The 14,160-nt window shown below is 39.2% G+C and overlaps 1 protein-coding gene across 1 annotated transcript in view; it reads left to right on the top strand.

Moving 5' to 3' along the window:
• The window catches only part of DGKI (diacylglycerol kinase, iota), a 113,805-nt gene that overhangs the window by 87,882 nt on the left and 11,763 nt on the right, over window positions 1–14,160 (top strand). The gene's annotated exons all lie outside the window — the stretch shown is intronic.

The following is a 14,160-nucleotide window of genomic DNA, read 5'->3' as shown; positions in this document are numbered from 1 at the left end:
TTTGTCAGTATACCATCATTAATAAATTCTCTTCTATCTCCTTGATGTGTAATTTCTTCATAAAGAAATTATAAAGCAAACCATAAAAGTGAACAATCATGTCAGACCAAAGATATATCTAGCTCATCTAGACCATTCCTAGTGCCTGGTAGAAGTGGATCCCCTGACAAATAAGCACGAGAATAGCACAAGTACACAGTTTTAATTTCCTGGTGTACCCTACCAATTTCCTGTGATTTACAGCTCATTGACTTTGTGAACTAGATGTAGTTTTCTTGTTTAATATTTCATCTGCTTTTCACCATGACCATAGCTTCTTAATATGAGGTACTGGAGACTTGTAAGAAGTTAACAGTATATGCCATTTCTCCAGCCCTCAGAAGAAACTGTAAAACATTATGGTCTAATATACTATTTCAAGAGCTGGAGTCAAGCTACTTGTTGGTGCATAAGCTTGTTAGTGATAGATAGCTCTTGCTTTTGTCATTCCCCTTGCATTTATTCTATTGCTCTATTTTTGTCTATTAATGGAGCAACAGACAATGTAAAATTATTTCCCTGTATATCTTTAAACTTTAATATTTCCTGATGTCATAATGTTTTCCTTCTTTCTACTATTTTTATACTGTTCTAGCTTTTCACAAAATCTCCCTTTTTGCCACCTACCATCTGCTGTCAGGGTCTGGCTTTTCAGATTTGATAAACATCTCTGAATAGCCTCTTCCTTCCCTCCCTCTCTTCCCTTTCTTCAATAAGGAGCCTTCTCTGAAATGCAGAGTGAAAGGCATATTTTCCCTTGACCAATTAGTGATGTGATAATGCTAGTTAGAAGTTTTGTGTTTCATGACCGTGAAGTAACTAACTAGATTTGTCACCCATGTAAATATGTGGGAGCTTCTCTCAAACACAAAAGATTTCCTATGCCCCAGTGACTTTTTAGAAAGAGAGGTCCAATACTTGGATTTCCTCTCTCATGCTATGCCACATACAGACCATGGTAAATGAGCACAGTACCAGAAGGAAAATGCAACAAAAGTGCTGTAGCACAAGCTCTTTTGAGCCTAGGTACCTCTCAGTCCACTTTATGCATGTGTGGAAGCATCTCAGATTAGTCCTGGATTTTAAATCTCTTATCTAAACAAAAAAGAGAGGGTCCAGGAGAAAGATGAAAACTTATCTTTCAGTTGTCTGTCTTTTATAGTGTTTAGGCACATCTCTCCTAGTGTCTTTTTCATGGAGTAGCTATCCAGGAGACAGTTTTGAGACTCTTATTTTCATTAATGTGTGCCCAATCAAGTTGTTAAACTTTCATATGTAGTTCTATAAAGCAATAATGCTTTGGGGTGTAGAATAAAGTGCCCTCACTAACATTGCTCTGTCCTGTGTTTCAGCTGCTCTTCCCTATTATAGGACACCTTTCTAGTGCTGAGTTTCTGATGACGTGATGTGTTGGCCATCACTGAGATAAGGCACTTTCTCTGTTGTGCTGGATTTTTTATTTTAACTTCTCAACTGGTTTCTGATCTTTGCTGTACTGTTTCTCCATGTTTTAATTCTTTCCACTATCCATGTCTTCCTTTTTATTATCTCTTCTCCTTGACTGTGAGATTGTATTTTGCATAAATTCTTGCATTGTCCTCTTCACTTTGGATTCTGAATGTCCTGTTTCTCCTCCAGCATGGATTGCTTGCTTCAAGCATTAGTTGCAAGCACTAGCTGTAGCATCTGTAGTGTAGTAAGAGAGTTGCTACCAGAATTAGCATCTACTGTGAGTGGCACTTCCATTAATCCCTGACAGGACACTGCACTATGCTGTCTTGAAGAAAGAGTGAGGATAAAGCACCATCTGTCTGGGACTGGGCATCTATTGAACAATTGTAACAGCACACAATGTTCCTTGTTGTGGACACGTGCTAAAGGCACCTTTATCAGTTACAAAACTGATCTATTTTAATTAGCACAGAAAGGGAAATAGAACTGCTAGAAAATTCAAACTTCAAAAGAAAAAAAAATAACAAACTCTTAAACATTTTGGAAGGTATGTGTCGTTTTCTTGGTACAGATATTTAGGAGTTACATAACTAAAGAGTGAAATCCATTGTCTTGCTTCCTTTTTCTTTTTTTTTCTTTCTTTTTTTTTTTTCTTTTTAAAAGGAAAAAAAGAAGCCGTGAACACAAAAAGAGCAGACAAAATTCCTAGCCCCCAAATTCCCTAACCAACTGACAAAATGGAACAAGCTAAGTAAACAGCAAAACATAGTAGTTTACACATGTGATCAAGGTGATGGGTGTGAAGGATGAAATGGAAAGGTTATCTGTTCAGTCAAGGGGGCCCTAGTGCAGTTATATGCCCTGCAGCCTTGGAGGACAAAGGTCTTTCTTTGAGTGTTGGGACCAGCTGAGAGTCAACAGTGGGCAAATGGCAGGGCCACAGAAGACCTGGTGGATGTCATGAGGGAGGGGACATTCAGGTTCCCTCTTAGTGAATTGTAACACCTGCTGTATTTTTACTCTGTAAAATTCCTGGTCTTACGCTCAGGAGGACTGAAGCTGTTGTACCCTTCTACTTAAGATGTAAGAGTTTATTAAAAGAAACCACATCCATTGTTTCTAAATTAGGTATGGCACTTTAATGGGAATGCAGACTTCTAACCAATTGCCTAGCCAACACACAGTCATTCCCTGATGATTGTTGGGTGAATGGTCAAGTTTTACCAAACCCTTCTTTCTTCCTTCACCTTCAGTACTGCACTGCACACTGTATGTATATTGAATTGCACCCTGCCCACTCTTATTCACAGCTGGCCTGCAGAAATCTCTCTAAAAATTTTGAAATGCTAATGCAGCGTTTTTACATTTTATTTTACCTTTGGTCTAGCTTCATCTGGGTTATGTTTACCATTCTTTGGTTACCCTGTGTAACTGAGTTAGCTGTTCATCATCACCTGAGCAACAGAGGGAAATGCTCTTAAAAATAATAGTTATTTCCATTTCAGTCTTCTGAAATAAACATATCAGCAAACTCTTGATTTGTGTGTGGACACTGGCATGTTATTTATCTAATGGCAACTTGGAAATTATGCAGCTCCATACCTGTTTGCTTAAAACAGAGGAACCTTGCCTTTGATGGAACTATTGAAAGTTTTAAGTGACTGTACTAATGCACCTCAAGCAGCAGTCAACCCCAGTGCTTAGTCCTTATACATCTGAGTTGCATTCTGATCAGGAGACAAAAGGCGACAAATATTTATGTTTCTGGTGTCTTGCTCTTCTTGTGTTTCTATAAACCCACGAAACTGGGCTTTTTGCCATGTGTCCTTCTAGCAGACGTGCTTTTTGGCTGCATCAGCAGAATTTCTAGCAAGATTTGCTGTGATTAAACTCAGTTGTTCTTTGTTTTCTTTTTTTCCTGCAATAGATTTCAAATTCATGAGGGAATGGGGGACAACTGAGAAATTAAGACAAGAGGCAAATATATTCAAAAGAGAAATTCTATAGATGTTTATTACAACATAATAGTATGATACAAGGGATAGAGAGAAATGACGACATTCAAAGTTCTTTCAGTTTTTGGCAGATGGTGGTTCCATGATGATACTTAGTCCTCCAGTCTGGATATCCTGTCCTTAGCAGGGATTTGTGCAGAGCTAGGACTGCGTTAGAAATGAAGTGACCTTCATATTAGCCTCTATTAAAAGTTTTCCACTGGAATTGCTTGGCCCAGGTTCAAATTGGAAGCTTGGGACAGGATATCCATCTGGATGGAGAGAGCTGCTGTATTAATAATAATGGAGTGGTCAAATGTGTGCATGGAAAGCTGGGGCAGCTCTACCCCATGCGGCAAAATGCTTTGCTAAGCAGTATCTGCTCCTGCCTTGCACGCAAAATGTGCTGTACGTTGTATTTGCTCCAGTGCTCTCTGCTTCATTAAAGAGTGTTCTGAACACATGCAAGGAGGAAGATGGCTGTAGGAGCCCCAGAATATAGAACAACAGATGAGAACATTTACTGGGACCTCTCATATGTGGGATTTCCTGTTTTCCTTGGCAGCCTGTAGGAAGGCTTCACTCTCTTAACCTAATCATAGTCTGCAAAGGGACATTTTCTTCAAGTTTTTTTAAGTATTCTGTAATCCTAGAAAAAAGGACAAGCAGGGTACTATAGATGAATCTCAAAAATCTCAGTGCCGATAGAACTGAAACAAAAGAAGAAAAGAAAAAAAAAGGCACCTCTGTTTTGTACACCAGATTCCTTCAAAAGACAGAATGATGGTTTTGTACATCTCCAGCTGAGAAGCTGTATTCTTCAGGGTGATGTTGCCGCCGTTTACCTAGCAACAAATTGAGATGTCTTGGAATGATTTCTCTGAACGAATCAAAGACAGGACAGTGGGGGGGCTCCTGACTGCAGGTATTTATTTTGATTAATTAGCCACTTTGGGAAGAAAGCCCTCCTGGATAGTGTTTTGAAAGTATGTCTGTGGCCAGCTGAGCCAACAGTTGCTTGCAGATGTCCTCTGAGTTGGTTAATTTACTTCTCAGCTCAGCAGGTGCTGGTATTGATGCAGAGTTGTGATACCAGTAGCAAGAGAAAGCATTCTGTCAAAACACTTGTCTAGGGCTGAGGCAAGTCTGCTCTGTCCCAAACCCTTCAAAGATGCCAACACCCTACCTCTCAATATATCTAAGCAGGCTGAGGGGTCAGTAGGCAGCTGGGAGGGAGAGGTCTGGCAGATGTGGGCATCTGAATGAGTAACAGCAAAACCCAGAAATATTACTTTGCAGAGGGCCATTGCCATTATCTCTTTCCCCTCAGGAGGAAGCAGAAGTAAGGAAAGTGTGGTCTGAATCAGGGCATTTATTTTCAAGCAGAAGCCTTGGGCAACCTTGCAAGCTTCTTTGCACCTGTCCTTTGTTTCCGATGAAGGCTGCTCATGGTCAGATAAGAGTGGAAACTTGCTAAAGCAAAACAACAAAACAATTCACTCCACCAACTGAAGGCTCTGGTCAGTGAAAACTGACTTTCAGATTATTTAGTTCTACTGTGAAGTTATAGCTTGTTGAAGAAGAGATACTTGGATATGGCCAGACAAAAGTACTGCAGCCAGCCTTGCAGTGGCAGAAACCTGGTGAGAATGTGGTAGGAGTGCCTGTGATAGTAATGGTCCACCAAATCAAGGAGGAGGAGCAGCATGGCCCACAATGTTCCTTTTTTTTTTTCTTCTTTTTTTCTTTTTTTTTTTTTTTTTCCCCCCCTTTTCTTTTCTTTTTTTAAATAAAAAATAAATCTTTATACTTGGATATGGCCAGACAAAAGTACTGCAGCCAGCCTTGCAGTGGCAGAAACCTGGTGAGAATGTGGTAGGAGTGCCTGTGATAGTAATGGTCCACCAAATCAAGGAGGAGGAGCAGCATGGCCCACAATGTTCCTTTTTTTTTTTCTTCTTTTTTTCTTTTTTTTTTTCCCCCCCCCCTATCCTTTCTATTTTTAAATAAAGAATAAATCATTACTTAATTATTTTACCTAGAATTCTCTTCCTGCCAAAGTAATGCCACTCTATTGATAAAGTGGCTGCATTAGTCAGCCAAAGTCTTCTCTGCTTTGTGTTCTTGCTTGATCAGAGACATTTTCCTCCACCACATCACTCCTGTAAATGACATTAATTGTTCCTGTCTTGGCTTAAAAAGAAAAATGGTGGAAGGGAAAAGGAAGAAAAAAAGCTACAGTGTCTGCCAAATGGAACTTAGTTTATCTACAACTGTTCTTTGGGGTTTTGGACCATTTACAAAGGAAGTTCTTTTTCTTTATGGTCATCCCTTCCTTTTGTGAATCTGAGTTAAATGGTCTTGCAGAACAAGTTCAGCATTAGGGTCTGGATACTTCCACTCCTATCAGCTGTACCCTCAGCTCAGCACCAGTGCCACATAAGCAGTTCAGGGTGGACTCTAATTGGCATCAAAGTACCTTTAAACTAGACTGACAGAGCAAACAGCACTTTAAAGGCAGCTTGAGTATAATTTACATCTGTTTGAAAGGCTCTTTATCCTTAGAGTTGTATGAAGGGACTTCTGTGTAAGTGAGAATTTAGGCTTTCTTTCCCTCCAGCAAGCCTATGCAGTTATTTTTACATTCCCCCCCACGTCCCCTCTCTAAACAGTGGTTTGATGCTGTGTGTTGTTTGAATCTAAAAATCTTAAAAGGAAAAGGTTTGTAATGCATATTTATAACCACCTGAGTAATGGATTATTTTTTTGCATGTGAAATTTTTTGTTTTATTCCCAAGTTAGGCAAACAAATGCAGTCAAAACTGTGTCAGTTCTCTCCTTTGAATCTGCACAAGATGCAGTGCTTTTATAGCTGGAGGACAACCCTCAAATGTTTAGAAGGTCTTTCTACCTCTTTGTGCAGTCCTAGGAATAATTGTTATTGAGGTATGACTTATTCAGAGGGCCTGCATGTTTCAAAAGTGTCTCTCAAACCACAGGAGAATGTGTGCTTATGCACATGCTTTCCTGTACAGATGGATTAGCTTGAGATGCTGCGTGAAAGCCATCATAATATTCCCCTTGCTGAATAGTCATCAGATGTCTGGCTGGCTGCTGTTCAGCTGATGTGCTTTTGAGCTGCTTCTTGCAGCAGGGTGCCACAGTCAGTTGTTGTATACTCTTGGGAGCATTTTGAGCTCTCAGACTCTTTATTTGGTTTTCTTTCATGGAAGTAGTGCCTCATAGCACTGCTGTTGGGAGCTACCTAGACTGATGCCACTGCCCTTGGATTCCCTAAGCAGCCTAAGCCTTTCCCAAAGCTGAAATCCTGTGGGGAAATCTGGTTGGACACCAGTTTCTTTAGGATAGCAGGTACTGGCAGCAAGCAAGCACATTTTGGAAAAAAGTCAATGAGTCTTTGATTTAGCCAGCACAAAAGATACTATGTTCCAGGCAGGAAGCCTCTAAACAGCACATATTTTTGCAATCATATTTCCATCATGCTGCTTATGCAGTCTTAGGGCTGAGGCAGAACTCCTCCTGCAAGTCCAGGAACCTTTCCCTGTTCTCCATTCCCAATTCTCACATGAGACAGCATCTTCAGATGTAGATTGCCATCATCCTCTTTCTCACGGCTGATGTGAGATAGAAAGAGATGTTGCTGACATATAGGGCTAGATTTTCTAAAATTGCTAGTGAGAGATATTTTTTGATAAAATCTCTTAATTGGCATTTATAAGTTGATGTCTCTTCAGTCTTACAGGCAGTCAAGTTCCATATAAAAATGTTCTTTGTTTAATCATAATAATGCAACCTCTTTATGAGCACTGAGATAGGAAACTGGTTCTCCTTGTCTATTAGCCATCTTTTTGCTGAAATCACTCCATTTTGATTGCTCAGCACCAAAGCTAAAAAATTGTGCAAAAATACTCTTCTGTTTGGGGCAAGAATTATTTTTTTTTTTTACTGTATGTCAGCTGTAGTTCAATGTGAAGGTAAAAATTATTGTAAAAACAAAGCAAGATGGAGGTTAACACCTGTCCTAGGTATACTAAACAGTCTTACTATTAAACAGCACTACTAAGCTTTATGTTCAGGCAGATTCCTCAGCAGTACATTAACTATTTTTTACAGTGTATTCTCATGAAAATGGCTTTTTTCTGCCTGAGCACAGCTTTTCCTGTACACAGCTGAAAGGAAAAAAAAGCAAAACACTCCTCACAGTTATGATAGAAACAACTGTTTGTGTCCTTATCTTGGCAGAAGTTGTGCACTGTCATAACATGCTTCAAAGGGGGGTTTGTGTCCCTCATCGGGACATGGTGTAGTTTTTTTTGGAATGTAGTTAGACTATATTCAGGGGCCTTTACCCTATTCTATTGGGGAAAAAAAAAAAAAAAAAAAAAAAAGAAAAAAAAAAAAAGGTTGTAAGAGTGAGACAGCTGATTGATGCAAAGTCCTTTTTCAGTGAACACAAGAGTGATTTTTTTTGTGCAGAAGTTCAAGGAAGTCTTCATGGTGGATGTTCTACTGGTTTCATTTTTGCTAGCCTTTTACCCCCCTTATAACCACACAAATCTTTAACCATTTATTTCTGTTTTTTTTGCTAGATCCTAGGAGACCAAACATTCCACAAGGTTTACTTTTTTTTCATGTTCTTCATTAGTTGCTTCCAGTACTTCTGGGCACATAAAATACATGAAGAAACATTTAATTGCTCCTTCCATTTACCTAAGATTCAAAGAGAAATGTTTAAGCCTCATCAGCTTTGGTGAGACTTGAGATTGTCTGTGGATCAAAAAGCTGTGAGCTCACAGTCATTCCAACAAAGCATTATTAATTTTGTAGTTTAATTTCTCAGTTGTGTTGACAATGTGAAATACATATTTTAAAGGTTTTTTTGTTTTGTTTGTTTGTTTGTGGGTAGCTTTCTTCCCCCTCCTGCCCGTGATTTTAAAAGGATATTAAATATTGGGAAGAGGTAAAGATTTTGTAGAAACTCAGATTCAGAGATTTGCAACTGTTCTTCATCATGCCTCCCTACAACTTTTCTATGGGACCGCCAGACCCTTCAGAAATGTCAAGTGTATGTGCTGCTCTGTATCTTAGGTGCTTGCTTTTCATAGTCATCTTGGAAGGGAAGTCGTCCACAAACCAATTCCCCATTGTGCCCTTCACCCATTTCATCTGTAAGCCAAGGTTGAAGGTCATGGCCAGATTAGAAAAAAGTCAATTCTGTACATTTCTGGGTAATTTCTGTCACTGTCAGTTTTTCATATTAAGTTTGATCTTTACTAGATTGTAGAAAGTTATTTTCAGCAATTTGTGGTTTACAGGGAAACTAATGTATTTCTGTATGATAATCTATGTGGACTTCACACTCACTTGAGAGTGTAACGTCTTGAGTCATTGAAATAGAAGTTATTATTGATTTCTATAAAACTAGTGGGAAATTGAAAATGAGGGCTTGTTTTCTTATCACTTCTGTAATGCTGATCTTTAACAGCTCAGAAGACTCCAGCTGTGTAAAAGCACTCTTCTAGTCAGGGTCAGCTTTTAACTTTTCAATGTGTAAAATGGTAATTACTTTAAATTTCTGACTCAGTGAATGTCACAAACTCTACAAGAGCAGTAAAGAGCTGGAAATGTTCTGGAAGATAATGATAGGCCAAGCTTAGTTTAATAATTCTCAAGAAATTTGATGATGTCACCTTCTGCTGCAGTTTCTTCTTTATTATCAACTCAGCAAGGTTTGAGTGAGACAGTGTTTCATGAGATGTTTCTCAGGAGTTCCCCTGAGGAAACCTAGCAGGAGATGATGGTGGATACTAAGGGTCAAATTCTGTGGGCCTCACAACGAAGCTCTAATGTTTAATATTTTTTGTTAGCTGCTTCTAATCAGTAAGAAACATACAGAACTGAAATACATGTTCCAAGTGCTGAATCACTGCATTGAACGGTGGCTTAGAAAGGGCTGGATGATTGCAGGCACTGCCTGATAAATGCAATGTCTACAGGATCATGGTCACTTCAGATCATCAGCTGCCTTACTGTACCTTTTGAAAGAGCTGAATGTTTTATGAGCCCTAATTCTGTTGGAGTTACGGTAGGTGAATTCTACCATAATTTCCCATATGCTTAAATATTGCAATACACTGATTAGATCCTTTGGTAGCCTCGTATTTTTTAACCCATGGTAAGATGTATTATTGCAAAAAATCCTTTAGTCTCCAGCTGCATTTAATTCATAGATCTCAAATCAGCTGCATTTTAGTCATGGATAGGACAACTCCTTTATGTGGTACTTATACTTGAAAGCATAGATTTAAATAATTCTGCTCCCTCCAGGGAGAGTTCTTAGACCCTCACTGAAGAATCGCCTGGAGATTGTGAAAGCTTCAAAATAGCCATACGTTTTTATCAGCATTCACTGTGGCTTAATTTATGTAGCAGTAGAGGGTGCAACTATGGCATGGAAACAGTGTGCAATCTGACCAGTAAAATATGGAAGATATTTATAGTTTGTGCATAACTTTTACTCACTTAAAACAACATGTTACTCCTGTACCACTGACAGTGTCAGACTGCAGAACCGTTCTGTTCTTTGAGATTCTTTCCAGTAAAAGCCAGCTCCAATCACTGTCTCACAAATGGTTATTTAACTAATTTACTAAATATCTTCCATGTCAACCTACTTTCAACAAAGAACCTTGTGATCCTGAGATGATACCTGTAGGGGTTTATACGTTGTTTTTTTTTCTCTCCATATTCTTTTGGAAAGTGTTTTAGCAGCAAAATTCCAGTCTGACTAGCCTGGTGCCAAGCCCTGTTTATGTCCTTGATGTTAAGCTGATCAACAGCGTTGGGATCAGGAGGTAATTTTCCTGCAGGTTAGATGGGAAGGGGTAGTTGTTTGTTGATGTTTTTGTTACTCATTATGCTTTTCAGAAATTTCATTGCTTTTGAAATGAGGAACATGGTGGTGCTGACTTCTGTGTTGCAATCGTAAGTCTGTCTTTGTTAGCCCTTATGTTTATGAGGTGTTCTCATGATGCACTTGTATATTATACAAAGAGCTCTCAAAATTTCTGAGACCATGGGCATTGCCTGATCCCAGGAGTATCATACCTTGGAAACCCTTAGAAGGAGGACCCCCCATTTTTCCCTTGTTAAGTTGCCCTTGCAGGTGATCAGACATGTCTCCTGGCATCACTTCATTCTGAAGGATACTTTCTCTGTCTTAGTTTGGTTATTAATTTAGGTACTGCAATCTGGAGGTAATTTTTCCTAGAACTTTTGTAGTCCATGGAGGGAGATGCACAACAGGAACTCTTGCAGGGCTGCCAGGTTGCTTTCCATGGAGGGTTATTTTCTCTTCTGACCATCCAGGCAGCCCCATGAGGCCTTCCAGGCATCTTGCAGCCTCTGAAGTTACTGGGTACAAATACCTTACTGCTTCGTTATTTCTTTCCAAGAGTTTAATGACTGATTTTTCTGTGCTGTTTTAATTAGCAGGCTGGTCAATATTTAATTTATAAGGTCAGAGTGTGTGTAGGAATCTTTTTTTTTTTTTTAAATGAGGTATGTAAGTTGGCCCACAGGGGTGGTTAGAACCTCATCTCAAAATTCATCCAGTGGAAACTAAAAGTTGCAGGTCTCTAGCAGCAGCTACATACATGGACATTTCTGACTGTCTGTGTCCTAGCAGGTAATTGTTTCTGTCAAGATCCACCACCCTGGGCAGTGATTGACACATCTGCTGGCAGCTTCAGCAGAGAGAGGTGCGATGAAGAAGGGTTGGAGCAGGGACTGCCCACAGGGGTGTACTAGTGGAAGGAGTTGAGCTTCACAAGAAGGTAGCTTGGGCAGTCTACCAAAGAGGAAAATTGAGTGCTTCCTTGTTATATGGGCAGAGTCCTTCAGTCTCTGGGCTTGTCAAGTTGTCACCTTTCATCAGCAATAAATCTGCTTGCTAAATAGATGAGAAAGATAGTAAAACATTTTTATTAGTCATGACATACACTTGCATTAGGAGAAGTTGACAAAATAATGACTTGAGTTAAATATTTATTAAATAAAGTAATTTTGAGGCATCTTTAAGACCTGAAGATATTTTACAATATGATAAAAAAATTGCATAATTCATGTTATGTATTTTACTAGTGGTGCAGTGTTGCTCAGAAAAAAGAACCATTCTCACTTTAATGTCTTTAATTTTAAGCTAGCCTGGCATTGCAGTTAGCAGCATTTTTGTCCAATTTCTCAGTCTGCTCCCTCTTGTCAATGCCATCTGCTTGCTTGTTTTACCACCTCTTTAACAACGAAGTGATTTTAGCCATCTTCACCCTCTTCCTTAATCCACCTAGTAGTTCCATTTGGGTTTATAGGATTAGCGTGACTAATATTTATATGTTTATATAAATGTGCTCCCTATTCTAACAAACCTTTCTCCATTTCTAGTTCAATAGCTTCCAAGTCTTCCAGCATACTGGTTTACTGTAGTCTAATCTGCTTGTTAAGCCAGTTGGTTTTGCTGATCTATAATGTATTCATTTATGCAATAAGTTCTACTCTAGCACAACACTTAATTTTAAGTGTGCAGGTAGAGTTGGTGAAAAGAATGTGATTAGCTCAAAGCTAAGCACCTGCTGAAATACTTTGCTGGATTGGAGGCTTAGCCAAGAGAGGAGAAGACTGGTCTAATTATGTTGAATGTGTTTTAGGGCTTCTTTATCGTAATAGCCTTAACAAAAAACCAACTTCTGGTTACAGATACTCAATGCAGAAGATTTCTCATGGCTTGCCAGGCTTTACTTCTTGCTTCATAGTTTTCTAGATCTCTCTTCTGGCTTTTCAAAACTATAAACTGAAGCATGATTTGCATAAGGAAATGTACCTTTGCCTCTAAGGAAGCAACTTCAGGGAAGATGTCTTAAAATATTGGATGTAGAAGACAATGGAAAGGTGGTGTCACCAGTCGATTTGATTTTTAGATGTGTGAGTGGATCAAAATATTTATACAAGTTCAGACTGCAGTAGACCACATGATAAATATGTCAGTGGACCTGAATTGATGAGAAGAGGAGAAAGAAGATAAAATGAATTACATAATGTTTAAATTCTGCTCTGCTATTAATTTTTGCTGAACCTGTATGAGAACTATTGGGGGAAAAAGGACATAAACAACTGAAAATTATATCTGAAGCAGAGATGTACATGTATTTTTTCCCAGGTCCAGCTCTTATCTGCTGGTGTTTGTCTTTTTCCATTCCTTGAATTTGTGTGTCTTCATTCCCAAAGATGCTGGGGATTTGCAGCACTTAATGTCTCATGGTCATTGTAAAACTGCCTTAAATCCAATGTTAAAAGAATTTCTGCTACTGCATTCCCAAGAACTTAGTTGGACTGGGTTTTTATTTTTCCTGCTGCTGCCTGGCCAGGGCATGAGGCATTTCTAAGATCAGAAGGCCATGCTCAACCCCAGATATTTTCAAAGAAAGGGACATTTGTTGAGTTGTCTTTGCATGCCCTTCCTCTTCTGCAATGTTTAGCTTCGGTATGTTATTTTTGAAGCAGTGACAAGCTCCTTGTGGAATTCACAGTGTGCAGTTTCCTGTGTGTTATTCTTCAGAGGCAAGACTATACTATAATTTTCTTTCCCTCTTGTTCCTCCCAACATGAGCTTTTGGCATCTTTATCAAGGATGGCACTTGAGCAAATGCTTAACTTGATTGCATTGCTGAGACTTAAAGATAAAAACGGGCTTAGGCACTCTTGAAAAGGTATAAACTGAAGCAGATGTTTAATGTTTTCTAAGATGCAAGCCAAATAAATGCTTTCTCAGAAAGATACTAATAATTTGGGGTTTTTACTATATATATAATGATAGGGAGAAGTTGTAAAAAGAAGGAAATAGTTGCATATCAGTAGATGTTTTTTAACAACTTCCCACGTCTGTGATGACTTGCAGACTATATAGAGGGTAAGACAGAGACGCAGACTTTTGCCTTCTTTTTATTTAACTGGCACAGGGCAGTCAGTAGTGGGTAGTGAGCAGCTCCTGGCTCTGTGCACAGCTCTGTCCTACTTTTCTGCGAGCCTTTGCTCACTTTGCCTCTCTTTGTCTCTCTTTCCTTCTGTGTCTGTCTAAATTACAAGGGCTGAAAAGGTGGGGACTGGCTCCTGCTCTGTTTTTGACTCTGCTTGCCAAACCTGGGGCACTTGCTGCCCACTGGCATGAAAAAATATCTTTGTAATACAGGTCACTATTACGAAATTTCCATTTTGCTACCTAATTATCTGCAACTTGGGACTGTCAACGTATTTTAGACTGACTGACTGCTCTGTCATCAGTGTAAGTAAAGTCTGAGAGGTCTGAGGATACTTTCAGGTTCTCTTTGTTTATGACATTGATGTCTTCAGTGATGGCTCAGGTGCCAGAAACTTGGGCCCACCCTGTGGACGCTTTTGAAAAGTAACTTAAGGCAAAAATTCAGACAGAAGCATGTAGCTCTAGGGCGCCATTGGAAATGCTGGATTGATATCTTTGCAGCTTTCTGGCAACATGGCCAGTCTGCCTGCCAGTTGAAGGCTTTGCATTGGTTTTGATAATATATTAGATTGCAAGTGGATTGAGGCATTGGTGTTACCTTGTACATACTGTAAGCTATATTCT

The sequence above is a fragment of the Chaetura pelagica genome, unplaced genomic scaffold (assembly GCF_000747805.2).
Source record: "Chaetura pelagica isolate M959 unplaced genomic scaffold, ChaPel_1.0 scaffold92, whole genome shotgun sequence".
NCBI classification, from domain to species: domain Eukaryota; kingdom Metazoa; phylum Chordata; class Aves; order Apodiformes; family Apodidae; genus Chaetura; species Chaetura pelagica.
Note: the sequence above shows the minus strand (reverse complement) of the source record. Positions and strands in the feature narration are given on the sequence as shown.